The sequence below is a fragment of the Triturus cristatus genome, chromosome 7, assembly GCF_964204655.1.
Source record: "Triturus cristatus chromosome 7, aTriCri1.1, whole genome shotgun sequence".
Classification (NCBI taxonomy): domain Eukaryota; kingdom Metazoa; phylum Chordata; class Amphibia; order Caudata; family Salamandridae; genus Triturus; species Triturus cristatus.
In genome coordinates this window covers 190,411,079-190,438,971 of record NC_140590.1, presented here as the reverse complement: position 1 = coordinate 190,438,971, position 27,893 = coordinate 190,411,079, and positions in this window count along the sequence as shown.

Genomic DNA, 27,893 nt, shown 5'->3' with positions numbered 1-27,893 from the left:
TGATTTCAAATGATCATACATTCCTGGTAACAAGAATGGAAGAGCTGATTACCTTTCAAGGTTTCTAGTAGAAGAAGATGGTGAGCTTGATGAAGATGATGAGGATGACTGTTTTGTTGCAAGTTTGGTCTTGAACGACATGTGTGCAGTTAGTGAAAAATAATGGAGAGACGAACTCTCAAAAGATGCCCTACTCTGCTGTGTCATCAAATATGATGAGGATGGTTGGCCAAGAAAAAAATATGTGTCTTACTCTTAGCAAACTTTTGTGAAAGTCTCATTTGAGCTTTCTGTGGAAGATGGTTTGTTTGTGTGCGGTGACAGGCGTGTTCCCCCAGATATGCTGAGAGCGAGATTGGTCATAGGAGCACATGAGGGGCACTTGAGCAAGACACTCACCAAAAGGAGGTTGCAGGAATATTTTTGGTGGCCTCAGATGGACAAAGATGTTGACGTGTACGTGGGTGAGTGTGTGGTGTGTTTCAGTGCTGAAAAGAGTTTCAATCTCAGAACTCCACCCCTTCAACCCATTGAGCTACCTGCCAGGCCTTGGGAGAAGATTGGTATTGACCTTGTTGGTCCTTTCAATGTTCTTCCTGTCTCTTCAAGGCTTGTTATTGTGGTCATTGATTACTATTCAAAATGGCCTGAAGTGCGTTTCATTAGTGAGCCTAACTCAAAGAATGTGATCGATTTTCTTAAAGATCTTTTTCTACGTGAGGAATTTCCCTCCACCATTGTGAGCGATAATAGTGTGCAATTTGTCAGTCAAGAGTTTGAATGTTTTTTGAAGCTAGGGGGAATAATTAATTCCAGGAGTTCCCACTATCACCCACAAACGAATGGTTTAGTGGAACGCATAATTAGGGTTCTCAATAACTGTGTGCAGTGGGCATTGGCGGGCAAGTGCAATGTCCAGAATGCTGTTAGGTCCATGCTTTGGTTCTATCATACCACACCCCACAGATCTACCAAAGTGTCTCTGATGAGCTTTTGCGAGGCAGGAAACCATGTTCTAAAGTGTGTCCCGGATGGATGTCGAAGTGGGTGAAATTGTACTCTGTTATCAACATGGATGGCATTGTGAGAGAGAATGTTTTCCAAGCTCAAACTAGACAAAAAACATATTTTGATCTCGGGAAAAAATCCCCCCTCTTTTGTTGCTGTTGGTGATGTTGTGCGTGTGAAGATTCCTGTTCACAGTAAGAAGGGGAACTTGAAATTCATTGATCCCTTGGTTGTGGATAAAATTTGTGGTAATGCTGTCAGAGTGAATAACAAACATTAGTGGAATGTTTCAAGAATAGTAAGAAATTCTGGAGGTCATGTTGGTAATAATTTGCTTTGCGAACAAAGTAACAAAGCTGAGTCGTCTTCCTCTGGAGATTCTCTGCCGTCCTGTTTATGCAGGAGCAACAGACAACATTTTGTTCCTGCCAGATTCCTTTAATCTTTTCGTTTGTATTCTCATATCTGTTGTTCTCTTGCCCTTTGTATCTTTTCTTATTTTTTTGTGCTGTACTTTCTTCTTTCTTTTCTTCTTGGTGTTTTCTTCTTCTCCTTCCGTTTGTTTATGAGGAGGAGGATAATGTAGTGGTCTGTTCCTCACTTCTAGTTTGTTAGAAGGCTCACACCACGGTGTTCTGGCGGAGAGCATTCTACTACAGAATATTGATTCCCGATTTGAATTACGAGTTCAGTTGCTGCCTTACTTTGGTCTCTGCCGGCTGCTGTGCAGCACCTGTATATGAATAAAGCTTCTCTTCTTCAATCCACCTTCATACTGCGTCCAATTCACTGCATAATCCTAGTCAGAGAACGCTTGAATAAAATTAATTGCGTACCTCTGAACTATTGTTAGCTCAGTCGTTATAGTCAGATAAACAAAACATCCCTGAGCTCTTCCCTCTCAGAGAGGGGGTTGCAGTCTGCACTATGCCTAGGTTCATAGTTCAAGGAGGTTACCCTATGATGAAGCATGCCACCTTTGAGTGGGTGAAGGAAACCGCACTATAAAAGGCCACCCCCTTTCTGCATTCTCCCTACCTGCTAGACCCAGGGTTCCTTTTGTGTTGTGTGATCAAAAAGCACACCTTCAACACCAAACATATTGTTTTCAAAAAATCCACTCTCAAGCCCTTATACAGGGTGGGTGGGTGAGCTGCACTAAAGACCACCAACACCTTATCTACTCTCCTGTGGGCAGCTATACTTACCACAAAAGAGGATACTCCCCTAACTGACTATACCTTTTACCCCTCAGGCCTTGCCCAGTCCGTCCTACCACCAACCCCTGACTGGCAGACCTTTGGCCAGCACCACTCACCTAAAGACCCCAGTAGGCAAGACTCCCAGCCACCTCCCCCAAAGCCTCATCCAATGAGACGCTACATACATATTTACAATTCACACATTAATTGTGTGCAAAATACCACTTTAATGAGACAGATGCACATTACATATGGACTTTTACAACTTATAATTTAGACCTCACTAATACATGTTCCTGCACAACGCTGCTCCTGTACCACCTCTAAAATTCTCCTTGTGGTGTATCTCAAATGTCACCCACAATGATCCCATTTCCTGCTTGTCTCTCCCTAACTGCTGTAGCCAACATGACCTGTTTACGTCTAAATGGCTATCAGTCAATCAATCAATCAGGTATTTATAGTGCGCGCTACTCACCTGTGAGGGTCTCAAGGTGCTGGGGGTGGGGTGTGCAGCTCTGGATCAGTTGAAAAGCCAGGTCTTGGGCACTTCCTGAAAGTGTGCAGAGTAGGGGAGCATCTGATGCTGACTGGGAGCTCGTTCCAGGTCTTTGCTATGAGGTAGGAGAAGGCTCTTCTACCTGCTCTGGTTCTGCGGATTTGTGGGGTCTCTGCCAGGGCAAGGTCAGTGGAGTGGAGGTTCCTTTTGGGTACGTGGAAGGATACTCTTTCGTTGAGGTATTTGGGTCCGATGTTGTGGAGTGATTTGTACGCGTGGGTGAATAACTTGAAGATTACTCTCTTCTCGATGGGGAGCCAGTGGAGGTCTCGTAGGTGCTGGGTCATGTGCTTGTGTCATGGGGTTCTGAGGACGAGTCTGGCTGTGGTGTTCTGGATGGTTTACTTTGGAGCTTGTGTAGCAAGGTTCTGCTGTTTCCGCCATTGAGGGTGTTGCCATAGTCCAGTCTGTTGGTTTTGAGTGGGTGGTGACAGTCCTTCTGCATACGGGGGGATTCACTTGAAGGTCTTGCGGAGGATGCGGAGGGAGTTAAAGCAGGTGGAGTCAACGGCATTGATCTGGTGGGTCATGGTGAGGGAGGAGTCTAGGATGATACCGAGGTTTTGGGCGTATTCTGTTGGAGTGGGTAGGTTTCCGAGGGCGGAAGGCCACCAGGTGTTGTCCCAGGCATTGGAGGAGGGTCCAAGGAGGAGGACCTCTGTCTTCTTCCAGTTGAGTTTGAGGCAGCTGTTGTTCATACAGGCTGCGACGTCCTTCATTCCTTCCCGAAAGCAGAGTCTGGTGTCTTTGGAATTTTTTCGTGAAGGAGAGGATGAGCTGGGTGTCATCAGTGTAGAATACTAGGCTGAGCTTATGCTGTCTGATGATGGTGGCGAAGGGGGCCATTTGGATGTTGAAGAGTGTGGGACTGAGTGAGGATTCTTGGGGTACTCCACAATTGATCTCTGTGAGTTTGGAGATGAAGGGGGGTAGTCTGATCCTTTGGGTTCTGCCAGAGAGAAGGGAGCGGATCCAGTCGAGGGCGGTTCCTGTTATACTGGCGTCGTGGAGTCTGGCAATGAGCGTGCAGTGTGTGACGGTGTCCAAGGCTGCGGAGAGGTCTAGTAGGATGAGGGCCACAGTGTGCACTGGTCGAGTAGCATGCGGATGTCATCGGTGGCGGCGAGGAGGGTGGTCTCAGTGCTGTGGTTACTTCGAAATCTGGACTGGGAGGAGTCGAGGATAGCGATCTCTTCAATGAAGGTGGTCAGCTGGGCGTTGACGAATCTCTCGGTGACTTTCGCTGCGAAGGGAAGAAGAGAGATGGGCAAGTAGTTTTTCAGGTCTGTTGGCTCGGCCGAGGGTTTCTTGAGGAGGGGCTTGACCTCAGGCCGCTTCCAGTCGTCGGGGAAGATGACGGATTCGAGGGAGGCGTTAATGGTCCGGCCTAGTTCGGGTGCTATGGTGGTGGTGGCAGCTCTGTGGTAGATGTGTGGTGATCAGGGGTCCGTGGGGGCTCCTGAGTGGGTGTTCTTCATGGTCGTGGTGGTGTCTTCAGTGGTAGCAGGTTTCCAGGAGGTGACTGTCGGCTGGTTGTCTGTGGGGGAAAGCGGGGTGGTGTCTGGAGTCTTTTCATTGAAGTTGTCATAGAGAGCCTTGAATTTCCAGTGGAAGTAGGAGCTGAGCTTGTTGAAGGGGTCCTGGGATGGTGTGACGTCCATGACTTTGCTGAGGGGGTTTGGTGAACTGCTGTATGACATTGAAGAGTTCTTTTGCGTTGTTTGTGTTGGTGAGGATTTTGTTCTTGACAAAAGTCTGCTTGGTGGCTCTTATGCGCTGGTGGTATTAATTCATGGTGTTCCTGTAGGTGTTCTGGTCTTCGGGGGTTTTCCTGTTCTGCCGGAGTTTCTTGAGGAATCTGCAGGAGAGCCTGTCTTCATGGAGGTTGGTGGTGAGCCAGGGGGCCTTCAGGGGCGTTGTTTGATGGGGTGGGGGAGGGGTGCGAGCTAGTCTGCACTGTTGTTCTTTGGCTGTGGAGTTGGCATCGGTTGTGGTGGAGGGTGGTGTTGAGGTGTTCCTCTGTAATCTTGCTCCATTCCTTCGTGGCGGGTGGGTTTGGGTGCATTGGTGGTGTTGAAGGTGAAGTGTACACAGTGGTGGTCTGCCCAGAGGGGCTGCGTGGTGTGGCTGAAGTGGATTTTTGTCCCTCCTGCGAAGATGGGGTTGAGGGTGTGTCCGGCTCTGTGGGTAGGGATGGTGATGAGCTGCTTCAGTCCAAGGTTGGCGAGGTTGTCAAGGAGGGTGGGGGAGTCGGGGTTGCTGCGGTTGTCAGGGTGGAAGTTCAGGTCTCTGATGAGAATTCAGTCCAAGGAGGTGATTGCGTGGGGTGCGATGAGGTCAGCAATGGTGGTGGCAGAAGAGGCACTAGGCCTGGGTGTCTGTAGACGAGGATCCCACACAGCGTGGTTCTAGCGCTGGTTTGGATCTGGAGGTGGAGATGGTCTGTGTTGGAGAGGGGGTCGCTCATGCTGGGGGTGGAGAGTCAGAGGGCACTCTAGTGTGCGATGGTGAGTCCTCCTCCTCGGAGGTGGGGCGGTCTTTTCTTTGGATCTTGTATCCGTCGGGGATGGTGGTGACGATGTTAGGGGCGGAGGTGGAGTTGGTCCATGTTTCTGTGAAGAAGGTGACGTCTGGCGAGAGGGTGTCAAGTAGGTCCCAGATTTCCGTGGCATGTCTGTGGAGGGAGCACACGTTGAGGAGAATGCACATCCGTGCCTCGGTGGTGCGGGTGTCTGTCGTGGGTTCAGAGGTCGTGGAAGGGCTGTTGATGGTGAATGATTGTCGGCAGTGTCAGCAGGTGGACTGTCCGTGGGTGGTACTTGGCATGAATCTCTGGCAGTTTTTGTTTCTTCCAGGGTTGAGTGAAAGGAGGGCAGCAGAGTTGTAATGGTGGAAGGTCATAGATCCAGGGTTCCTGGCGATGGCTGCAGTCGGGTCGTGGATGGACGCAGACATGCTTGCCTTTGGCCCACCCACGGTGCTTGGCCGAGCAGCGGCCGCCATTAAGTAGGGGAGCGGGGAGGGAAGTGCAGCTGGAAGGCGGGAACTGGGAACCGGCTAGGGGGAGGGGCAGCAGCGGCGGTAAGGGCACAGAGAAAGAAACGGCTAAGGAGAGGAACAGGTACAATTACAGGGACAATAAAGGACAGAGAGGAGGCAGAAAATGGGCACAAGGGGCACAGAATAAAATAAAATGGCACAGAGACAGACATGGGCACAAACGAGATAGAAAAGCAGAAAAGTGGCACAAAGACAGACACAGGCATAAAAGAGACCAAAAACAGAAAAGTGGCACATAGACAGACACTGGCACAAAAGAGAAAAAAACTGAAAAGTGGCACAACGACAGACTCAGACAAGAGCGGCCAGCAGAAGAGCAAGGCTCTCCCACTACACCACCAGGGATAAGGTTCAGGCAGGAGCGTGCGGGAGGAGGATGGCCTCGACACCTACCTGAGCAGAAGCGCCCAGCATGGCAGTGCCAGAGCGGAGGTGCTGGAGCAAAGTTTTCCCTAAGAAACGTATACCTCCTCCATTTCATCATTTTGAATTAACATGAATAATTGATTAACATTAATAGTATTAATTGTTTGCTGTGGGTTTAATTAATCAACATTACTAATTAGAAAATACATATGGGAATCGCATTTGCATGGCTTGATAGATATGTAAACCAATTTCGTACGCATACTAATGTTGGATATTTAGAAATGGCATGATACATGTTGCTTTGTGATGTGATTTGTGAATCGTGCTTTAAATTGTGAGTATAAACCGCAATGCGTGTTGCTTTTGCTAGATAAATACACACACATAAATGGTTTAGTGAGGGAATAACATTTTAATAGTCATTTCCATGTATTAATTACGTTTTATATTTCTTTGCTTAAGTTGACCTTTCTGGAGTGGCCACAAAATGGCTGCCATCCCTATTCTGACGCCCCGACATAACACAGAAGTCACTGAGTGAAGTGCGCCTGCGCTAAAAGATGAGCAACAATAACCTCGTCCTGACCCCAGGCAGACTGTACCCATGAAAGACATCCTGGGAGGAGCACCAAGCCCCAAACAAAGGATTTACTTAAACTATGAACTGTTATAATTGATGACACAAAGGACACGACCCCGCATGGGAATAAAACATGCCCTGAATGGACTAGAAACTGTTACAAATTTACTCACAAATTGAGAAGCTGCATCTAATGCAACATTTATTGTATGAGAAGCAGGAAGAATGATCCTGATTAACCAATTAAAATTGTTCTGTAACATTTATTGAAACATTTGCCGATAAGAATTTATTATAAAAGTAGACTAGAGAGGGTAGGTCATTACTCTCAAGAGAGCACTCTATTCCTTGCACACCATCACTTTACTAGATTGCCCGACGTTATGCTGACGGAGAGGACGGTGACACTGCTGGACAGCTGCTGCCAGAGACTCTGATGGACTGATCAGATGCCCAATCAATTTACGAACTGATTCCTTGATTTGTGGGCATAGAGACGAAAGATCTGAAATTGACATAGAGGACGATATTTAGCCAGATTAGGTAAATATGCAAACCAAAAATATTGAATGCTATATGATTTCCTTATGCTTTAATTAGATAAACATATTATTGCATTTAAAGAACGGTGTCGGGTTATTATTTGAAGTATTTCAATGTATATTGTTTATTAAGAATTAAGGGTTGCTATTCCCAGCAACTGGCTGATCCATGGCCAATAGCATGGGAGGAACTGCTAGGGTTTAATGTATTTGAGATCCTGGTGAGGTAGGGCGGTATAGGTAAACTTGTCGATACTCATCAGGTGATTGGTGCACTCTTCCTCCCATTTCCAGCGCATTAAGTAAAGAAAGAAACTCCCCTCTCTTGAGGACCATTGATACTGAAAGTAGAATGAATGATTGATTGGTGTTATGGGCCCCACCAGTGAATGAGTGAATGAAATGTGGTCCGGTCTGTAGCGAGGGGATTTGTGGTGTTCAGCGCTGGAGCAGTTTTCTTGGTAGCAGAATGATGGTTAGCTATTGTTTTGGGTTTAGCGACGATTGCTTGTAAATAGCTTATTGATTATTGATTGGTATTGATTTATGTACTAACACTACGTTGAGTCGCGTCGAGTTATATGTTGTTTGCACGGCTTCTGGGATGTAGGAAGTTGGAAGTTTAACGGTTCCGTAGTAGAGCAGAGGCAGATGCTGCTCTCGGGAAAGATGGGATTGTTATAGCACACAGGGGAAACGTGTGACAAGTGAAGTTGCACGGCGCATTGTCTGCGTTCGATTCGGTGACATCGTCGTGTGTTGCCAATAGAGACATTTTCGGTGTGAGAGAAGTGTGTATGATAGCGAAGGTTACCTGTGAAATTTTGGTCTTTAAGTACCAGGAAACCAATTGGCATACCGATAACGCTTATCACTGAAAAGGTAGCAGGTGTTCTCTGAGCTTGGTAGAAGGACAAAGTAGAGGGAAGCGCTGCTTTGTTAACGAGTGTTATAATTCTGTAGTAGGACAGACTGTTCGTTGTTCTCGGGAAAGACAGGATTCTGTGCGTATGTACTACATTTTCTTGTATGAACGATTGTGAATGTAAAAGGCATTCGGGTTGATTGCGAAACTCTAGGTTATTTCTAAAATACCAGAGAAACAATTAGCTAATGCTTGCTTGAAGGGTGAAGTAGAGGGATGTGCTACTTTATCAACGGAATTAAGGATTCCGTAGTAGGGCAGAGGTAAGCGCTGGTCTCGGAACAGACGGAATTCTTGTGAGAAAGGTCTTTTGCTGTTCTTTGGCTAGCGAGTCAGACAATGGAGATGTTTTAGTGTTGTTACTAATCGAATCGTAAAAGTTACAGTGAGAGTTCACGGAGCGGTCTTGTAAAGGAGGGGTAGACGAGAGCAGAGCCGAGCGAGTTGCCGCAGCGGCTGCTGACGTCAGAACGACCGCGCTGGGATTGGATAGTAGGTTAGAGGCGTAAAACGCTCCGGATTGGTGCATTAGTGTAAAGCTGCGCTAGGAGTGGGAGAATACAGAGTGACGTAAACGCTCCCTGATTGGTGCGTTAGTGTGAGTCGCGCTGAGACTGGAGGATTGTGATAGTGACGTAGAAACTCATGATTGGTGCGTTAGTAAGAGTCGCGCTGTGAGTGGACAGAATAGCGGTACCATTGTAAGCGGACTAAACGGTATACGGAAAACGAGAAAATGTTTTACCAACCACCGAAAAAGAAGAAATCGTGGTTTGGGAAAATTAAAAGATGGTTCAGGAAAGATAAAGTAGTTGAGACTAGGGAAGGACAGTTACTTCCTCCACCGAAAACCCCCGCATCTGCAATGATTGCAAAATATGGGTATCATACTTGTATTTGGTTAGATAATTGAGTAAAATACACCAAGGACGATGGAGTCCTGGCGTTTCCAGAACATGGTTCCTTTAATTTGGCTGTTTTGAGAAACCTCCGAGACAAGATGATGAACTTAGAACCGAGACCTAGACCGATGCAGTTTGAGGCATTGATGGAATGGGAAGACGAGATGCATGAACGAGAGAAACAGAGAAGTGGTAGGGGTTACAGATATATGTTCGGTAGATCATACGGACATGAGACACATGACGATAGGATGAAAAGGTGGCGGAATGCAAGTATGACTGATGGTATGTATCTCGTGAGAATGATAGGAGAAAATGAAGGGAGAAAATGTACTGAGAAAAGGCGGAATACGGATTCGAGTGGGTATGAAGTGAATGAATCAGAAGATGATGTTCTTGATGAAGTGTTTTACAAAAACCCACCACCGTATCGACCAGAACCAGAGGCATTGACACCAAGTGCCCCAATGAGAGAAACCTTACGAATAATTAAAACAGAGACCATGTCACCAGAACTAGGGAAAAGTAACTCTGCAAGAGAAACAGAAAAACAGACAGGAAGTAGGGTAAATGATGAGAATTCAGTAGAACTAGCCCAAACTACCCTAGAATTAACTGAGAAAATAAGAGAATTGACCAAGAATCTAGAAGCTGTAACAGTTCCAGTAACAATAGGTCCGGTAATGCCCATATTTGAGAAACAAAAAGATACTGAACATTGTTTGACAGTGCCATACAGAGGCCAAAATACAATTGAAAAGAATACTGAAAGGAGTCAGATTGACAATCCGTGGGGACCGACAATGAATATGTTTGAACCGAATGTTTCAACTAATCCATTTGTAAATCAGATTTATGCTGAAAAGAGTAGAACGACAATGGAAACATTATTAGAACCACAAAAAGCCCCAGAACAAAATAATGTAAATAATTCAGTGGGACCTTCCATAGATGAGTTAAATGAATAGATCAGAGAGTTACAGAAAAAGGATCAAGAATTCCAGTCAATAGATGTGGCAAATTTACGAATGGTATTGGAAGAATTAATATTAGGAACTATCCCTACTGAAAAATTACCAGGATGAGGAATTGTTGTTTCTTTGCAAGAGTGCAACCTGGAGAGCGAAAAACTTGCATGAGAGATTAGAGGAAATTGCGAATGAAATGGGAATAGATTTTGAAAGAGTAAAAGCACTGCAAAAATCCTATCAAGTTGATTTCACTGAGAAGGATATAGAAAACCTGAATACCGCAGGTAGGATAGGTCAAATTAAGGACATAATTGGTTTATTGAGAAAATGGGGAGATGTTGACAGATGGCGAAGCAAGTGGTGCAGAAGACGTGATAATATCACAGAAAAGACATTTTCAGCATTTCCTGTTAGAGAGAAAGAAAAAGTGACGACAGAATACTCCATGAGGGAGATTCCAGGGGGAGGGTATGTCCATGTTCCATGGACAAGGCAAGGCATTTTGTCTTTCACAAATGATTTCCCTCGACTACGCGAAAAGCCTGTCGAGTGGTACCGGCAGGTAGACAGATTTGTAAAATTGGCAAAGGTATTATGGATACATTTAAATAGTCTATTCAATATATTAGTACCAGCAGATCTGTGGACAGAATGCAAGCTGATGATAAATTGGCCCACTCAAGAGTATCCTAGGGACCCTAAGACAGGAGCTCCCGAACCAGAGGTAATGAAGAAATATGAGCAAGTTATGGCATTCCTAAAGAATAAGGTACCCCCTAAAGAAACTGATTGGGTAAAAATTGACAGGACCCAACAGGAAAGCAAGGAGTCAGTACATGCATATTATGAGAGATTAATTCAGGCTTTTCAACAGTTCAGTGGAGATGAGAACCTGAGTGATAAGGACTTGAGCCATTTTGTATACAGATTTGTATATGGTTTACGCCCAGAAATTGTTGATATGATAAAGCAGCATACAGTCGATTGGCAAAATAAGAAAATAGATGAAGTTTTGAGACATGCAAAATATTTCAGTGATGAGATTGAGGCAAAACAACGAAAGCTGAAGAAAAAGGCAATGTGGGCACAGGTAAAGGTAGCCGAACGACTGGAAGCTCAATTGGTAGAACAAGCAAACAATCCAGGAGTGAGACCCCGATTTGGTACAGGGAAAGGGAAAGGTAATATAGAGGAAGCCAAAAAGAAATTCCCATGTCACAATTGCGGTGAGTTAGGGCATTGGAAATCCGAGTGTAAGAACCCTCCAAATACTAATATTGAAAATCGATCGTTGAATCCACAGGTGCGGAAAGAGGTGGTTGGTCAACTGCAGCAACAGCAGCAGGTGGTTACTTCCCAGAACCAGGTGCCAAAACCACCTTTACCACAGAACAGAAACTCACAGAAGTATAGTAAAGAATCGGGATTCTACAATGAAGAACAGGTAAATAAACCATCACGTGCTCGCACTGTTTCGCAGTATTCGCTGCAACATGATGAGAGTGATTCGGAAATGGATTATTGACGGTGCCGAAGGGAGGAAGAAGAGTGCGTACTTGGAGCAACTCTAGAAATAGACCAGACAGGACCATTTGTAGATGGGAAGATTAATGATGATAACATTATTTTCCTAGTGGATACTGGTGCTACTCGATCTACTGTTAGATCAGCAGATGTTAAGAACCTTCCTCTTTCGGATGAAACAATCCAAGTAGTTTGTGTATCTAACCAACAGTTAAAAACACATCTTACAGAACCTGTAAAGGTTAGTATAGGGAAATTTTCTGACATGCACCGATTTGTGGTGTGTGACACCAGTCCTGTGAATTTGCTAGGTAGGGACCTACTGTGCAAGATGAACTGCACTATATTTTGTACTCCAGATGGAATAGCTTTTGAAACACCAGATGAGGGTGTATTGTACAAAATGACCATAGCTAACAGAGAATGTGAAACTATTGGAGCATATGCAGTATTTAATCCAGATGAATTGCCCAGAGAATTGAAACTGTCTGTAAAAGCAGACGTTTGGGATTTTACTGGAGGAGATGTAGGGCTAATGAGAAACGTAGACCCAGTGAAAAATACTGTCAAAGATGGAGTTAGTTATCCAAACATTCCTCAGTACAAATTGACACCTGAAATAATTGAAGGAGTAAGTCCAATAATTGAGAAAATGATCAAGCAAGGAATTCTGAGGGAAATATTGAGCAGTCCATGTAATTCACCCATAATGGGCCTGAAAAAGCCAAATGGGAAATTCAGAATAGTGCAAGACCTGAGAAAGGTTACCAAGATCGTTGTACCATGCTGTCCCATTGTGCCGAATCCATCAGTGATTTTGTATCAGATTCCCCATGATGCAGAATGGTATACAGTAATTGATTTGTGCCATGCGTTCTTTTCCATTCCATTGCATCACGACAGTCAGCAAATTTTTGCATTTCGGTTTGGAGACCGTATTTTGGCATGGTGCCGAATTCCACAGGGGTATACAGAAAGCCCCTCAATATTTAATCAGTTGTTGAAAAAGTTATTGGAGAGTCTGCAAATGACCGAGAATTCAGTACTAGTGCAATATATCGACAACCTCCTTGTGGCGTCGAAAACTCGTGAAGCTTGTGAGGTAGACACTATAGCCTTACTAAATCACTTGGCAGATGGAGGATTAAAAGTGTCCCCAGCCAAACTGCAGTACTGTAAGAAGGAAGTAGAGATTCTGGGACATAACATTGAAAAAGGATTAAGAAAAATAACCATAGACAGAATCAGAATTATAAAAGGAATGAGAGCCCCCATGACCCAAAGAGAAGTGAGAATGTTTCTGGGAATGGTAGGGTACTGCCGCCAGTGGATCAGCAACTTTTCGCTGATTGCAAAACCTCTGGTACGGCTGACAAGGAGTGATGTAAAAGATCCCCTTGAATTGAAGAAGGAAGAATTGGCAGCATTCAAACGATTGAAAGATGGGTTGTGTGAAGCCCCAGCATTGGGTATGCCTGATTGTGAAAAAGAATTTGAGTTATATTGCAGTGAAAGAAATGGATGTGCACTTTCTGTGTTAATCCAGAAGCATGGAAGGTTGAGGAGACCAATTGCATATTACTCATCAATGCTTGACCCAGTAGCTGTAGGCTTACCTGGATGTCTGAAAGAAGTGGCTGCAACATGTCGAAGTTTGGAGCAGAGTGAAGGAATCGTGATGGGATATCCTTTGAAAGTGTTTGTACCTCATGATATGGCGATTCTTTTAACAAGGAGTCGTACTCAGTATATGACACATAGTCGGCTGACTAAGTATGAGAAAGTCATATTAGGTGCAACGAATGTGAGCCTTGCAAGATGTGTGAATGTGAATCCAGCAACGTTATTACCTGATGGTGAGAATGTGGAAGTGAGAGATGAAGCAGATCATGATTGTTTGGATGTGCTTGAGTATTGTACGAAACCACGACCAGACATAAAAGATGTACCTTTGGCCGAAAATGAGTATGTAATGTTTGTTGATGGGTCATGTTTGAGAACAGAAGAAGGAGTGTTGAGTGCAGCATATGCAGTATGTACGGTTTCCACAGAGATGGAAGCATCTTATTTGAAAGGAGTAAAATCTGCACAAGTTGCAGAGTTAGTGGCTGTGACTCGAGCATGCAAAATTGGGAAAGGTGTGAGAGTGACTGTGATAACTGACAGCCAGTATGGCTTCGGAGTTGTCCACGATTTTGGCCAGTTGTGGCTGCAAAGAGGTTTCCTGACCTCAAGTGGAACTCCTATAAAGAATGCTGAAGTGGTTGGAAAGTTGATTGAGGCGATACAGCTGCCTAAACAATTGGCTGTGGTGAAATGTGCTGCTCATAACCAAGGGGAGGATTATGTTACTGTTGCCAATGACATGGCACAGTACTGTGCTAGAAATAATTATTCAGTCAATCGGGCAAAGGAGAAAGAAATGACTTCCTATTCCTTAATGTTTACTAACGTTGTAGGGACATGGGAAGAAGTGAGACAATTGCAGGAGGAAGAAGGAGATGAGGAAACAAGGCAGTGGGTAAAAGCAGGATGTGCACCAAGGGAAAAGGATCATATGTGGGTCTATCGAGATGGAAGACCAGTCATGCCTGATAGCATGTTGTCTACCATGGCACGGATGTATCATGGCCAGGGACACATGGGGAGAGATGCTATGATCAGGTAATTTAAGCAGACCTGGTACAACCCAAAATTCAGAATCATATCAGAGAGCCTATGTCAGAGATGTTTAATTTGTCAGCAGTGCAATCCTGGGAGAAAGACAGTGGTGAGCCTGGGAACTATAAGTCGAGAAGGAGGGCCTTTTACCAGAATGCAAATAGATTTCATTGAGATGCCAACATGTAACAGATTGAGGTATGTCCTGGTCATAGTCTGCCTATTCCCCAGGTGGGTAGAAGCATACCCGACAAGGAGAAATGATTAATTGACAGTGGCAAAGCTGCTTTTGAGAGAATTCATCCCCAGGTTCGGGTTACCAGTGACTCTTGAATCAGACAGAGGAGGGCATTTCTATAATGAGATTGTGAAATTGGTCAGTGAAGCATTGAATGTACAACAGAAACTGCACTGTGCCTACCGACCAGAGGCTTCTGGTGTGGTTGAGCAAATGAATGGTACAATCAAGAACAGAATTGGGAAAATGTGTTTAGCCACAGGAATGAAATGGCCTGATGTCTTCCCTCTAGTTTTGATGACCATGCGTGCAACCCCAGATAGAACTACAGGGCTAAGTCCTCATGAAATAATCATGGGACGTGCGATGAGGCATGCATACATACCAGTCAACAAGCTGATGACAATTTCTGATGACATGGTGTTGGAGTACTGTAAAGGCCTGGCTGACGCAGTTCATTCTGTGTTTCATCATGTTGGAGCGGATGCCACCACCCTTGAAAAGAAGCAAGCCCATGATTTAAGCCCAGGAGATTGGGTGAGGATAAAGGTCCACAGAAGAAGAAACTGTTTGGTTCCCAGGTGGGGAAAGCCAAGACAAGTCATTCTGACCACGACGACAGCTGTGAAGTGTGCTGGACTGAAAAACTGGATCCATGCCAGCCAGACCTTGAGAATACCAAATCCACTGGATTGCAAGGAGAAAGAGTACTATGACGAATCAGAGTCAAGTACTGAATCAGATCACGAAGAACCAAAGACACGTGGAGATTCTGAAAGGGGGGAAAACAAACCAAAGCAGATTCTGGTCCCCAGAAGTGTCTCTCTGAGAAGAAGACTGCAGATTTCTGAAAGCTCAGATTCTGAAGACAGGCAGAGAAAGAAAGATGCCAATAAGGAACCTAAAAAGAAAGAAGGAAAAGACAAAGAAGAAGCAGTGAAAGAAAGTCAAAGAGAACAGATCCCAGATGAAATCTTGAGAGAAATTCCACCTGAACTAATAGATTTGAATGAAGAAGGGACAGTTACAGAGAGAGAGGGACAGATTGCGGAAGACCCCCGAGGAGGTGTAGGGAATTGCAACATCCATCTAGGTGAAGGGACAAGTAGTCAGCAGGAAGATTGCGTGCAGGAGATCCGAGGAGGGAAAGAAGTAGGGAAACCAGAACAAGTGGTGGATAAAGAAACTGGTGAAAAGGAAAAGCAAGTTGGGACAGAATCAGAAGAGAGTGGGAACGAAATACCTGAACGTCGAGTTCTGAGAAAGAGAGCTTGGAGAGAAGAAAAGAATGAAAAGATTGTTAAAGAAAGTAAAGTGAGAAAAACTGTAAAACCAGAAGTTTGGCCGAACAAAATAAAAAGACTAAGATATCGACTGTCTCGAGTAAAATCACCCAGAGCTGAACAGGTGAATGAAGTCACAAGTCAGGAAAAATCAAAAAAGAAAGAAACAGTTGTAACAAAAGAATCCGGAAGAACAAGAAAACCTAACCAGAAGTATAAGTTGCCGGAATGGACGTATGTGGCCCTGCCTGAAGAATCCCAAGAGGCAGATAGTCAAGGAAATCCAGAGGAGGCTTTACTGAAAGTGGTTAAAGAAGAAGAAGAATCAGAAATCCTGAGAATTCTCTTGTCCGACATTGGAGAAGAAGAAACGGAGATTCAGGAAATTCTGTATCCTGATTGGGTGAAAGAAGCAAAGGACGATGAGATGCCAAACTGATTAATCAAAGAAGCTGCTGATGTGGAAAACGATAATAAAAGAAACGAAGTAGAAACTAATAGAATCAAGTAGAAGCTTAGAAGCTTTGGGGTAGAAACTGGTCACAAAGTAGAAGAGGCTAAGTCAAAAGACACGGTCTAGTTTAGAAAATGGCTAACACAGATGGTAGTAAAAGTAGATGTACATTCATGAAGAGATGGTGTAAAACATGTTGCTGTTGTACAGGATTATTAATGCTTTTATGGAGCATCCTAGCTCTTGTAATATCATTTAAAGTCACAATAGATACAATAGAAGGAAATGGTCAAAACAAAACTAACATAGGTAAAATTTCAAAGGTAGCACCGACTGTAGCAACAAACATTCATTTGCATAAAGATAGGTCTATTAATGATTTCTCTAATAATGTATTTTCAAAATTATTGTATGAATATGTAAAGACTATGGATGTAAGGGACTGCTATGTCTGCATGCAGTTACCTGCTTCTGTGGCAGAAGGAGTGACTTATCATCACCTTCCAGCTACTTATTGAATAACATGTGGTGTAATAGCTAGTTTGGTTTATGAAATTGGGAAATTAGAGTATTATTTTTCAGATGTAGATAACATTTTTGCATTAGTGCCTGCTAATAATAAATTGAATAAGGTAAGACCTGCAAAGGTTTTAGGTGAATTTTTCCTAGAGACTAGTGAACTAACATTAGAAGCTGTGTCTAAATATAATTTGACATGCAGTTTGCATAAAGAAGAAAAGACATTTTTAAATATGGTTGAGGAAAGAAGGCATAAGATGCACAAAAAGGCAACAGAAGGAAAAGTTGAGAAAACCGCTTGGGACATTGAAATGGAGAAACACCTGACAAAAGGAGAGTCAACACCAACAATAGCTTTAGATAGGCCTCAGAAAGGAAAACTTTGTATAAGAAGGAATCAAACTGCATATGATAATCTTTTTGTAGGTAATAGTGAGTGCCATGATACATACCGAATCATGGGTGGATGGGGATTCAAAGGTGGAAGAGATCCAGTATTTCCTGGAATATATTTTATCTGTGGGAACAGGGCATATTATCGTTTGCCAGACCATTGGTATGGCACATGTTATGTAGGCCTGGTATTTCCAAAAATCTTTCACATGGACAGAGAAGAAGGTGTAAATAGTTTAAATAGTCATTTAGCGCGAAGAAAGAGAGAATCTTGGGCAGAAATTGTGGGTGACATCTTTTGTGCATTGATACCGGCAGTGGGAATGACTCTGAATGCAGATAAAATTAGAAGATTATCTACAGTAGTGGATCGCTTGTCAACAAGCACTGCTCATGGATTCTTATTGGTTAATACTGAAATGGTTGCCATGCGTGCTATGGTGATGCAAAATCGACTTGCCCTTGACATTCTTTTAGCAAAAGAGGGTGGAGTCTGTGGAATGCTGAAAGTTCAACAATGTTGCACTTACATTCCAGATGAAAGTAAAGATCTAAAAGTTTACATTAAAAATATTACTGAATTGCACGATGAACTTGTACCACTGGAGGTTGAAGATGTGTTGACAAGAATGGGAAAGAAAATTGCTGCTATTAAAAATGTCTTAGTTAACCCCTTCCATGCTCATGACGGAACGGTTCCGTCATGAGCCACGGTTGAGCTGTGCTCATGACGGAACCGTTCCGTCATGAGCCCGCCCGCGCTCGAACCCTTCAGCACCGCGGCGGAATTCGACCAGCGCTGAAGGGGTTAAAATAGGTAGTAATGTTATAGGTAAAATTCTGTTTCCATTAACATGTGTGATAGTTGCAGTATTAGTGATAAGATTAGGGTGTATGTGTTGTAAAAATAAGAAGACAAAGAATAAAATAAAAAGAGAAAAACTAAAAAGAAAAGAAAAGGATCCAGAAGGAGACTTAACAGAGATAGCTTTAGATGAGTGGAAAGATAATATGTACAAGAAAGCAAAAAGAGATGATTATGAAGAAACTGAATTTTGAGCTATGAGTAAGAAGTGCTATGAGTAAGAAGTCATTTCAAATCTTCGTAAAAGGGTACTAAAGTTGGGTGTTTTGTGGTGATAAAATCACCAAAGGGGGATTGCTGGAGCGAGGTTTTCCCTAAGGAACGTATACCTCCTCCATTTCATCATTTTGATTTAACATGAGTAATTGATTAACATTAATAGTATTAATTGTTTGCTGTGGGTTTAATTAATCAACATTACTAATTAGAAAATACATGTAATCGCATTTGCATGGCTTGATTGATATGTAAACCAATTTCGTACGCATACTAATGTTGGATATTTAGAAATTGCATGATATATGTTGCTTTGTGATGTGATTTGTGAATCGTGCTTTAAATTGTGAGTATAAACCGCAATGCGTGTTGCTTTTGCTAGATAAATACACACACATAAAGGGTTTAGTGAGGGAATAACATTTTAATAGTCATTTCCATGTATTAATTACGTTTTATGTTTCTTTGCTTAAGTTGACCTTTCTGGAGTGGCCACAAAATGTGTGCCTTCCCTATTCTGACGCCCCGACATAACACAGAAGTCACTGAGTGAAGTGCGCCTGCGCTAAAAGATGAGCAACAATAACCTCGTCCTGACCCCAGGCAGACTGTACCCATGAAGGACATCCTGGGAGGAGCGCCAAGCACCAAACAAAGGAACTATGAACTGTTATAATTGATGACACAAAGGACACGACCCCGCATGGGAATAAAACATGCCCTGAATGGACTAGAAACTGTTACAAATTTACTCACAAATTGAGAAGCTGCATCTAATGCAACATTCATTGTATGAGAAGCAGGAAGAATGATCCTGGTTAACCAATTAAAATTGTTTTGTAACATTTATTAAACATTTGCCGATAAGAATTTATTATAAAAGTAGACTAGAGAGGGTAGGTCATTACTCTCAAGAGAGGACTCTATTCCTTGCACACCATCACTTTACTAGATTGCCCGACGTTATGCTGACGGAGAGGACGGTGACACTGCTGGACAGCTGCTGCCAGAGACTCTGATGGACTGATCAGATGCCCAATCAATTTACGAACTGATTCCTTGATTTGTGGGCATAGAGACGAAAGATCTGAAATTGACATAGAGGACGATATTTAGCCAGATTAGGTAAATATGCGAACCAAAAATATTGAATGCTATATGATTTCCTTGTGTTTTAATTAGATAAACATATTATTGCATTTAAAGAACGGTGTTCGGTTATTATTTGAAGTATTTCAATGTATATTGTTTATTAAGAATTAAGGATTGCTATTCCCAGCAACTGGCTGATCCATGGCCAATAGCATGGGAGGAACTGCTAGGGTTTAATGTATTTGTGATCCTGGTGAGGTAGGGCGGTATAGGTAAACTTGTCGATACTCATCAGGTGATTGGTGCACTCTTCTTCCCATTTCCAGCGCATGAAGTAAAGAAAGAAACTCCCCTCTCTTGAGGACCATTGATACTGAAAGTAGAATGAATGATTGATTGGTGTTATGGGCCCCACCAGTGAATGAGTGAATGAAATGTAGTCCGGTCTATAGCGAGGGGATGTGTGGCGCTGGAGCAGTTTTCTTGGTAGCAGAATGATGGTTAGCTATTGTTTTGGGTTTAGCGACGATTGCTTGTAAATAGCTTATTGATTATTGATTGGTATTGATTTATGTACTAACACTACGTTGAGTCGCGTCGAGTTATATGTTGTTTGCACCGCTTCTGGGATGTAGGAAGTTGGAAGTTTAACGGTTCCGTAGTAGAGCAGAGACAGATGCTGCTCTCGGGAAAGACGGGATTGTTATAGCCCTGAAGGCACACAGGGGAAACGTGTGACAAGTAAAGTTGCACGGCGCATTGTATGGGTTCGATTCGGTGACATCGTCGTGTGTTGCCAATAGAGAAATTTTCAGTGTGAGAGAAGTGTGTATGATAGCGAAGGTTACCTGTGAAATTTTGGTCTTTAAGTACCAGGAAACCAATTGGCATACCGATAACGCTTATCACTGAAAAGGTAGCAGGTGTTCTCTGAGCTTGGTAGAAGGACAAAGTAGAGGGAAGCGCTGCTTTGTTAACGAGTGTTATAATTCTGTAGTAGGACAGACTGTTCGTTGTTCTCGGGAAAGACAGGATTCTGTGCGTATGTACTACATTTTCTTGTATGAACGAGTGTGAATGTAAAAGGCATTCGGGTTGATTGTGAAACTCTAGGTTCTTTCTAAAATACCAGAGAAACAATTAGCTAATGCTTGCTAGAAGGGTGAAGTAGAGGGATGTGCTACTTTATCAACGGAAGTAAGGATTCCGTAGTAGGGCAGAGGTAAGCGCTGCTCTCGGAACAGACGGAATTCTTGTGAGAAAGGTCTTTTGCTGTTCTTTGGCTAGCGAGTCAGACAATGGAGATGTTTTAGTGTTGTTACTAATTGAATCGTAAAAGTTACAGTGAGAGTTCACGGAGCGGTCTTGTAAAGGAGGGGTAGACGAGAGCAGAGCCGAGCGAGTTGCCGCAGCGGCTGCTGACGTCAGAACGACCGCGCTGGGATTGGATAGTAGGTTAGAGGCGTAAAACGCTCCGGATTGGTGCGTTAGTGTGAAGCTGCGCTAGGAGTGGAAGAATACAGAGTGACGTAAACACTCCCTGATTGGTGCGTTAGTGTGAGTCGCGCTGAGACTGGAGGATTGTGATAGTGACGTAGACACTCATGATTGGTGCGTTAGTAAGAGTCGCGCTGTGAGTGGACAGAATAGCGGTACCATTGCAAGCGGACTAAACGGTATACGGAAAACGAGAACATGTTTTACCAACCACAGGAAAAGAAGAAATCGTGGTTTGGGAAAATTAAAAGATGGTTCAGGAAAGATAAAGTAGTTGAGACTAGGGAAGGACAGTTACTTCCTCCACCGAAAAGCCCTGCATCTGCAATGATTGCGAAATATGGGTATCATACTTGTATTTGGTTAGATAATTGGGTAAAATAAACCAAGGACGATGGAGTCCTGGCGTTTCCAGAACATGGTTCCTTTAATTTGGCTGTTTTGAGAAACCTCCGAGACAAGATGATGAACTTAGAACCGAGACCTAGACCGACGCAGTTTGAGGCATTGATGGAATGGGAAGACGAGATGCATGAACGAGAGAAACAGAGAAGTGGTAGGGGTTACAGATATATGTTCGGTAGATCATACGGACATGAGACACATGACGATAGGATGAAAAGGTGGCGGAAAGCAAGTATGACTGATGGTATGTATCCCGTGAGAATGATAGGAGAAAATGAAGGGAGAAAATGTACTGAGAAAAGGCGGAATACGGATTCGAGTGGGTATGAAGTGAATGAATCAGAAGATGATGTTCTTGATGAAGTGTTTTACAAAAACCCACCACCGTATCGACCAGAACCAGAGGCATTGACACCAAGTGCCCCAATGAGAGAAACCTTACGAATAATTAAAACAGAGACCATGTCACCAGAACTAGGGAAAAGTAACTCTGCAAGAGAAACAGAAAAACAGACAGGAAGTAGGGTAAATGATGAGAATTCAGTAGAACTAGCCAAAACTACCCTAGAATTAACTGAGAAAATAAGAGAATTGACCAAGAATCTAGAAGCTGTAACAGTTCTAGTAACGATAGGTCCGGTAATGCCCATATTTGAGAAACAAAAAGATACTGAACATTGTTTGACAGTGCCATACAGAGGCCAAAATACAATTGAGAATACTGAAAGGAGTCAGATTGACAATCCGTGGGGACCGACAATGAATATGTTTGAACCGAATGTTTCAACTAATCCATTTGTAAATCAGATTTATGTTGAAAACAGTAGAACAACAATGGAAACATTATTAGAACCACAAAAAGCCCCAGAACAAAATAATGTAAATAATTCAGTGGGACCTTCCGTAGATGAGTTAAATGAATGGATCAGAGAGTTACAGAAAAAGGATCAAGAATTCCAGTCAATAGATGTGGCATATTTACGAATGGTATTGGAAGAATTAATATTAGGAACTATCCCTACTGAAAAATTACCAGGATGAGGAATTGTTGTTTCTTTGCAAGAGTGCAACCTGGAGAGCGAAAAACTTGCATGAGAGATTAGAGGAAATTGCGAATGAAATGGGAATAGATTTTGAAAGAGTAAAAGCACTGCAAAAATCCTATCAAGTTGATTTCACTGAGAAGGATATAGAAAACCTGAATACCGCAGGTAGGATAGGTCAAATTAAGGACATAATTGGTTTATTGAGAAAATGGGGAGATGTTGACAGATGGCGAAGCAAGTGGTGCAGAAGACGTGATAATATCACAGAAAAGACATTTTCAGCATTTCCTGTTAGAGAGAAAGAAAAAGTGACGACAGAATACTCCATGAGGGAGATTCCAGGGGGAGGGTATGTCCATGTTCCATGGACAAGGCAAGGCATTTTGTCTTTCACAAATGATTTCCCTCGACTACGCGAAAAGCCTGTCGAGTGGTACCGGCAGGTAGACAGATTTGTAAAATTGGCAAAGGTATTATGGATAGATTTAAACAGTCTATTCAATATATTAGTACCAGCAGATCTGTGGACAGAATGCAAGCTGATGATAAATTGGCCCACTCAAGAGTATCCTAGGGACCCTAAGACAGGAGCTCCCGATCCAGAGGTAATGAAGAAATATGAGCAAGTTATGGCATTCCTAAAGAATAAGGTACCCCCTAAAGAAACTGATTGGGTAAAAATTGACAGGACCCAACAGGAAAGCAAGGAGTCAGTACATGCATATTATGAGAGATTAATTCAGGCTTTTAAACAGTTCAGTGGAGATGAGAACCTGAGTGATAAAGACTTGAGCCATTTCGTATACAGGTTTGTATATGGTTTACGCCCAGAAATTGTTGATATGATAAAGCAGCATACAGTTGATTGGCAAAATAAGAAAATAGATTAGGTTTTGAGACATGCAAAATATTTCAGTGATGAGATTGAGGCAAAACAACGAAAGCTGAAGGAAAAGGCAATGTGGGCACAGGTAAAGGTAGCCGAACGACAGGAAGCTCAATTGGTAGAACAAGCAGACAATCCAGGAGTGAGACCCCGATTTGGTACAGGGAAAGGGAAAGGTAATATAGAGGAAGCCAAAAGAAGTTCCCATGTCACAATTGTGGTGAGTTAGGGCATTGGAAATCCGAGTGTAAGAACCCTCCAAATACTAATATTGGAAATCGATCGTTGAATCCACAGGTGCGGAAAGAGGTGGTTGGTCAACTGCAGCAACAGCAGCAGGTGGTTACTTCCCAGAACCAGGTGCCAAAACCACCTTTACCACAGAACAGAAACTCACAGAAGTATAGTAAAGAATCGGGATTCTACAATGAAGAACAGGTAAATAAGCCATCACGTGCTCGCACTGTTTTGCAGTATTGGCTGCAACATGATGAGAGTGATTCGGAAATGGATTATTGACGGTGCCGAAGGGAGGAAGAAGAGTGCATACTTGGAGCAACTCTAGAAATAAACTAGACAGGACCATTTGTAGATGGGAAGATTAATGAGGATAACATTATTTTCCTAGTGGATACTGGTGCTACTCGATCTACTGTTAGATCAGTAGATGTTAATAACCTTCCTCTTCTCTTTCGGATTAAACAATCCAAGTAGTTGGTGTATCCAACCAACAGTTAAAAACACATCTTACAGAACCTGTAAAGGTTAGTATAGGGAAATTTTCTGACATGCACCGATTTGTGGTGTGTGACACCAGTCCTGTGAATTTGGTAGGTAGGGACCTACTGTGCAAGATGAACTGCACTATATTTTGTACTCCAGATGGAATAGCTTTTGAAACACCAGATGAGGATGTATTGTACAAAATGACCATAGCTAACAGAGAATGTGAAACTATTGGAACATATGCAGTATTTAATCCAGATGAATTGCCCAGAGAATTGAAACTGTCTGTAAAAGCAGAGGTTTGGGATTTTACTGGAGAAGATGTAGGGCTAATGAGAAACGTAGACCCAGTGAAAATTACTGTCAAAGATGGAGTTAGTTATCCAAACATTCCTCAGTACAGATTGACACCTGAAATAATTGAAGGAGTAACTCCAATAATTGAGAAAATGATCAAGCAAGGAATTCTGAGGGAAATATTAAGCAGTCCATGTAATTCACCCATAATGGGCCTGAAAAAGCCAAATGGGAAATTCAGAAAAGTGAGAAAGGTAAACAAGATCGTTGTACCATGCTGTCCCATTGTGCCAAATCCATCAGTGATTTTGTATCAGATTCCCCATGATGCAGAATGGTATACAGTAATTGATTTGTGCCATGCGTTCTTTTCCATTCCATTGCCTCACGACAGTCAGCAAATTTTTGCATTTCGGTTTGTAGACCGTATTTTGGCATGGTGCCGAATTCCACAGGGGTATACAGAAAGCCCCTCAATATTTAATCAGTTGTTGAAAAAGTCATTGGAGAGTCTGCAAATACCCGAGAATTCAGTACTAGTGTAATATATCGACAACCTCCTTGTGGCGTCGAAAACTCGTGAAGCTTGTGAGGTAGACACTATAGCCTTACTAAATCACTTGGCAGATGGAGGATTAAAACTGTCCCCAGCCAAACTGCAGTACTGTAAGAAGGAAGTACAGATTCTGGGACATAACATTGAAAAAGGATTAAGGAAAATAACCATAGACAGAATCAGAATTATAAAAGGAATGAGAGCCCCCATGACCCAAAGAGAAGTGAGAATGTTTCTGGGAATGGTAGGGTACTGCCGCCAGTGGATCAGCAACTTTTCGCTGATTGCAAAACCTCTGGTACGGCTGACAAGGAGTGATGTAAAAGATCCCCTTGAATTGAACAAGGAAGAATTAGCAGCATTCAAACGATTGAAAGCTGGCTTGTGTGAAGCCCCAGCATTGGGTATGCCTGATTATGAAAAAGAATTTGAGTTATATTGCAGTGAAAGAAATGGATGTGCACTTTCTGTGTTAATCCAGAAGCATGGAAGGTTGAGGAGACCAATTGCATAATACTCATCAATGCTTGACCCAGTAGCTGTAGGCTTACCTGGATGTCTGAAAGCAGTGGCTGCAACATGTCGCAGTTTGGAGCAGAGTGAAGGAATCGTGATGGGATATCCTTTGAAAGTGTTTGTACCTCATGATGTGGCGATTCTTTTAACAAGGAGTCGTACTCAGTATATGACACATAGTCGGCTGACTAAGTATGAGAAAGTCATATTAGGTGCAACAAATGTGAGCCTTGCAAGATGTGTGAATGTGAATCCAGCAACGTTATTACCTGATGGTGAGAATGTGGAAGTGAGAGATGAAGCAGATCATGATTGTTTGGATGTGCTTGAGTATTGTACGAAACCACGACCAGACATAAAAGATGTACCTTTGGCCGAAAATGAGTATGTAATGTTTGTTGATGGGTCATGTTTGAGAACAGAAGAAGGAGTGTTGAGTGCAGCATATGCAGTATGTACGGTTTCCACAGAGATGGAAGTGATGAGTACAGGCCCCAGCTAGGCCCGCAAGTACAAAGGGTTCGCCCTTCTGTATACAAAGTACTAGACGGAAGTTGGCACGGAAACTGCAAATACAAATACAAAGTTTATTAACCTTCAAAGGTGGTCCTACAACCTACGCAACACACTACAGTATTGCACAGAGTAGCACAAAGAACTTGTGCACATGGTCCCCTTTTATACACAATAGGGGGGCTCATAAGTAGGCGGATACAACATGAAGCAAGATTTATGGTCTTATATGGACATGTTCAGCGCATAATCAATACATGGGTGGAGTTAACGTTTCCTGAGACCCGCGAAAACACATTCGAGCAAAGCCTAATTAGTGACAGATGAGGTCAGTTCTGGACATGCACCAAACGCACAAAGGGGTTATTTATAGACTGTTGCTAAGCAGATCTCGGGAGTGACTAGTGAAGAGGTAAGGACTCTTCTCGTGCAAAGCACATGGTTTCGTGACCATACAAGATGGCGGACAGCTAAGCAAAATGGAGTCTGAACATTAGTCAATATAAAGCAGAAAACGTAACTCAGACATGAAGAGCACATGTCTTCAGTAAATGCTTAATCATATCGCTGTTTCATTTACAACAGACGACCCTTTCAGCATTTGCTGAAGACATTCGGCTTGCTAGGATAATCAAGATAATCATCATTTATATTGATTCTCATCATCTCAGTTATTTCTTTGTTTATGCTCTTTCGATAGGTGACATCGGCAACAGCTTTCTTATTAGGGATACAGAATGAAACACATAGAGAACAAATCATAGGACCACATTGAATACACATACAACATGTGAACAAAATTGCTACAATAATACATAGACCAGTAAGAACTTTCCATCCCCATGTAGTAATTAAGGTCCAAAACCATCCAGAAAAGGTCCAAGTGCCATTTTCTGTATGAATGTCAGCAGCAATTTTATGCAATTTATTAATAGCTTGATAAACTGATGGTGTGTGATCAGGGATGAACACACAACAACTACTTCCTATAATTCTACATGCTCCACCCCTATCTACTAACATAACATCTAATACCATACGATTCTGTAATGTAACAATTCTAGTGATCTGCAATACTTCCGTAATGTTCCCGAGAGCAGCAGCAGTTTGATTCGTCACAGCCTCTACAACCCTAGTTAATCGTCGAACCTTTCTACTATTCAAGGAAGCTCCAACAAACAGTCCTAGATTAAAATCAATATACTGTTGCAAACTGGTATCCGTCTGGTCAACGTCATCAACAGATAGAGTGCGTTTATACCTATTTACGGTTACGTTGTTTAATAACTTCAAATCTTTATGATAAGACGCAGGTGCTAAGAATACAGGGGGTAATAAAAAGGCCACATAGCATACCCCGGACCATCTGGCAGGCAAACGATAGTAACCTTTATTACCACACACAAAATAGGTATTGTGGGAGGCCAGAAATGTACTGTTATTTAATCCATCTATATTTAGTACAACAATGCAATCACTGACACCAACAGGAATATGACCAACACTTTGGATACACATGTCCGCTTGGGCTTGTGCCACTGAAATTACAAATTTCTCGTTTCCATGAGTGTCTCTAGTATTTGTAATGATGTAGGGAATTGATTCATTGTCTGGTCGATATTCTTCCCATTCCCATATTGTTCCATTGGCTTGTGGATAGCCTTCTTTATCCTGATGACACTCTTTGTTAAGTCTGAAGAGTAATCGTCCCACTGTAGGTTTTCGTGTGGCAAAAAGCAAGGTGTACCATGCTCTACAAGAGCCGTTATGTGAGAAAGGGAGAGGTATAAATGGTGTTCCCCCTTTCTTCTGATGGGCTGGCATCATACCACATATCCAACAGTTTGTAGCATTTGTAGCAACGTGGGTATGATGCAGCATCTGGATGAAAGTATTATTCAGATAGGACTGGCGATGCTTCAATTCTTGGTATGGAAGGGTGTAGAAGTAGTGCTCCTCAGGCACTGGAGTAGACACAACAAGCAACTCACGGGCAGGAATTACATCCTCAACAAACCACGTGGTTGTAGCAACAATTGCCATAGCAGCAATGAACCCTATCGCACAAAAATTTTTCTTCTTCTCCAT